Source organism: Dama dama, chromosome 17, assembly GCF_033118175.1.
Source record: "Dama dama isolate Ldn47 chromosome 17, ASM3311817v1, whole genome shotgun sequence".
Classification (NCBI taxonomy): domain Eukaryota; kingdom Metazoa; phylum Chordata; class Mammalia; order Artiodactyla; family Cervidae; genus Dama; species Dama dama.
The window spans coordinates 56,381,555-56,385,026 of NC_083697.1; the positions used below are offsets into that span (position 1 = coordinate 56,381,555).

The 3,472-nt window shown below is 43.5% G+C and overlaps 1 pseudogene; it reads right to left on the reverse strand.

The window, feature by feature from the left end:
* Positions 1 to 1,441: 1,441 nt before the first annotated feature.
* LOC133071928 (DNA-directed RNA polymerase III subunit RPC4-like) lies at positions 1,442 to 2,546 on the reverse strand (annotated as a pseudogene).
* Positions 2,547 to 3,472: the final 926 nt, after the last annotated feature.

The window sequence follows — 3,472 nt, forward strand, 5'->3', positions numbered from 1 at the left end:
AGTCCCTTGGACTGCAAGGAGATCCAACCAGTCCTTCCTAAAGGAAATCAGTCCTGGGTGTTCATTGGAGGGACTGATGTTGAAGCTGAAACTCCAATACTTTGGCCACCTGATGCCGAGAGGTGACTCATTTAAAAAGACCCTGATGCTGGGAAAGATTGAGGGCAGGAGGAGAAGTGGGTAACAGAGGATGAGATGGTTGGATGGCATCACCAACTGAATGGACATGAGTTTGAGCAAGCTCTGGGACATGGTGAAGGACAGGGAGGACTGACGTGCTGCATTCAATGGGGTTGCAAAGTCAGCCATGACAGAGTGACTGAACAACAACAATATTTTATTATCAGTAAACACTCATCTTGATAAGTTGATCACTATTGTGACTTTTAAATTCTATTCCTAAACACTGTCAATCACATTATCAAGTCATATGTTCAATTTTGATTTTGCTGGTAAGCACAAATTATATTTCTAACTGCATATTTTTTGCCATCAAAAATTTAGTTTCTGTCTATCTTGGCTATTTGGGCTGCAGACTATATGCCTAGACAGGGCTACAAAGGCACATTTTTTTTTTTTTTTTGTACTGTTGATCACCTTTGACCACATATATACCATTTCTTAAATTTCTTTTAGCTACTTGAGATATTAAATATTTCACATAAAGAATGATCATATATCCCAGCAATGAATTCTCAAAAGTCATTCCTACTGCTCAATAATTTTAAGTAAACTGCAATAGAAATTTTATATGAATATTTGAATTATTAACTACTGATAACACATCACTTTTTTTTTTTTTTTTAATAAGGGAAACTAACCTAACATTAACTGAGCACTTCCTTGTATGTCTGGCTTCAGCAAGGAGTTTTCATTGAGATTATTCCAGTTCATCCCCATACCAACTTGATGAGGTAGGTATCATCCTCATTTTTGTCAGAAGAGGACTATGAAGCTCAGAAAGGTTACAGAGTTTGTCCAATTACACACTTAGTAGCAGAGAGATCAGGGGCTGAGTCTCAGACTCAAGAGGCCTCCGCTCTCTCCCTCAAGAGACCCAAGAGACTCTCTTCCATCTCTCAGGAGGGATGAGGGGAGCCAAAGCTGCTGCAGCCCTTCTTACTTTTCCTACCTGAGAACCAGAGTGTTACCAAGAGGAGGATCCTGTCCTTTCCCACAGATCCCTCTCCACCTGGGAGGATGCAGCCTGTTGAAAACTGCAGGGACAAGCCCTCCAGCAGTGAGGCTGCATGCTTTGGGAAGGCTATGCCTTGATCACAGCCGCTGTAGAAGGGAGCTACGTGGAGTGGAGCAAACTGGGACAATGGCTGGACTGGGCGGGCTAAACAGGCCCCTTCTGGGTGGAACAGATATGAGAACATAACGTTTGGAGCAGGCAGCAGTCACGAGCACAGTTACCACCATTCTCCATCTGCTCATTTTACTGGTGTTTGTGATCCAACAGGGATTCAAAATTGGGAGAGCAGATAAGTTTGCACTCTGCATATCCCGACTGTTGTCTCACTCATTCTACTGTCTCCAAAGCCCATGGCCACCAGGTCCTTCAGGAAAGAGCAGACTGTCCCCATCATCACATCCAGAGTGACTTTGCCCAGGAGGTACTGCCCCTGCCCTGACGTGTGGATGAGTGACATCACTGACACTCTGTCAGGTCAGCCAGGGTACAAGCGTTCTCTGGCACCCTGGCTTCCTGCTTTATCCTGCTTTATAACCACCATCTGTCCATCCCTATTCGCCACCTTTGTCTTGAAGTCCTGAAGAGGCAGCTGGCTGGGGAGGCAGCTGGCTGGGGAGCCAGTCTGGCAGCTGCAGGGACAGCAACTCTTCCTCCTGCATGAGGCTTAGCTTCCTGAGCAGCCCTGAGGCAGATCCATCCTTTGGGAGGCCAGAGATCTTCCTGGCTACTCTAGAGGAGGCTTCATCTTAGTCTCCTCCTTCTCATCTCATGGCTTCTCTTTCATTTTCCCAGGAGGCACGTCACCTCCAAGTCCTCTTCCTTGGGGCCAGCCAGTCAAATTTTAACATCTGGTTCTCCGTTCTCTTCCTTAAAAAGCCAGTCTAAGTGGGTCAGCCACCATGGGCTTCCCTGGTGGCTCAGTTGGTAAAGAATCTGCCTGCAATGCAGCTTTGACCCCTGGATGGGAAGATCCCCTGGAGAAGAAAATGGCAACCCACTCCAGTATTCTTGCTTGGAAAATTTCAAAGACAGAGGAAACTGGCGGGCTACAGTCCCTTGGGTTGCAAAGAGCTGGACACAACTTAGTGATTAAACCACCACCACATGCACCAGCGGCATCTGCACAGGCATATATTGAGTGACATTACTCAGCCTAAGGTCATCGATAAAATCATACTTCTGCCTGCTCAGGATTGGTTTCATTTCTTCATCTGTCGCCCTATTATTTTTTGTTCTTCTTGTTGTGAGAGGGCCCCATGCCCAACACATCCATGGTCATATCCCAGCTCCCCTTTAACTTCATCATTTTGGCTGTTCCCTGCTCAAAGTTGGAGTGGGACTGAGTCATTTCTGGGGACTCCCAGTTCCATCCATGGCCCTTTTCCTGTTGATCATTCACACTTTATCAACAAAGAGCACCGAGCTGGACTCCCTGTGCTCCCCACTAGTTATCTATTTTATACACAGTAGTATATATATGCCAGTGATACTCTCTTGATTCATTCCACCCTCCTTTTTTCCCCTCCATGTCCACACATCCATTCTCTACATCTGTGTCTCTATTCCTGCCCTGTAAATAAGTTCATCTGTACCATTTTTCTAGACTTCACACATATGTGTTAATATACAATATTTGTTTTTTTCTCTTCCTGACTTTCTTCACTCTTCAAACTCTAGGTCCAAGCAAGATTGTGATCGCTGGTTACACAACTTTATGATAGCAGTAGGTAATTGCACTGAATTCATTATAGCAGCATATGATATATTTCCAAAGAATATATTTTATAAGTAAAAATCTTTTAACTTTAAGAATTATATTGATAAGTAATAAGCAAGCAATAAGGATTATAGAAATAAAATCATAAAATATTTATTTAAAAAGCAACACACAGAGCCTATATGCTTAAAACAATAAGCCCTTTTAAGCTCACATGTGTATGGGTTGGCTAGGGGATCACCTAGTCTCTAAGGGCCCAGAGATACCCACTTGCACATCTGTATTTAGCAGCAGGCAACTAGGTGGTTCTGTTTGTCCTGGCTGGACTGTAAATTGTTATTATTATTTTTAATTGTCTAGCAGGTTGGCTCATATTTACTTGTTCTCAGAGTAGAGTTAGAGAAACAAAAGTGAGAACACAGGCATTCAGGGACTTTTGATGTTTTATTTGGGAATGGAATACTGGAACTTCTTTCATACTCTACTGACCACAGAAAATCACAAAGCCAGCCCACATTTAAAGGTTCATGAAATAAGGTCCAACTCTTCTAAAGTTA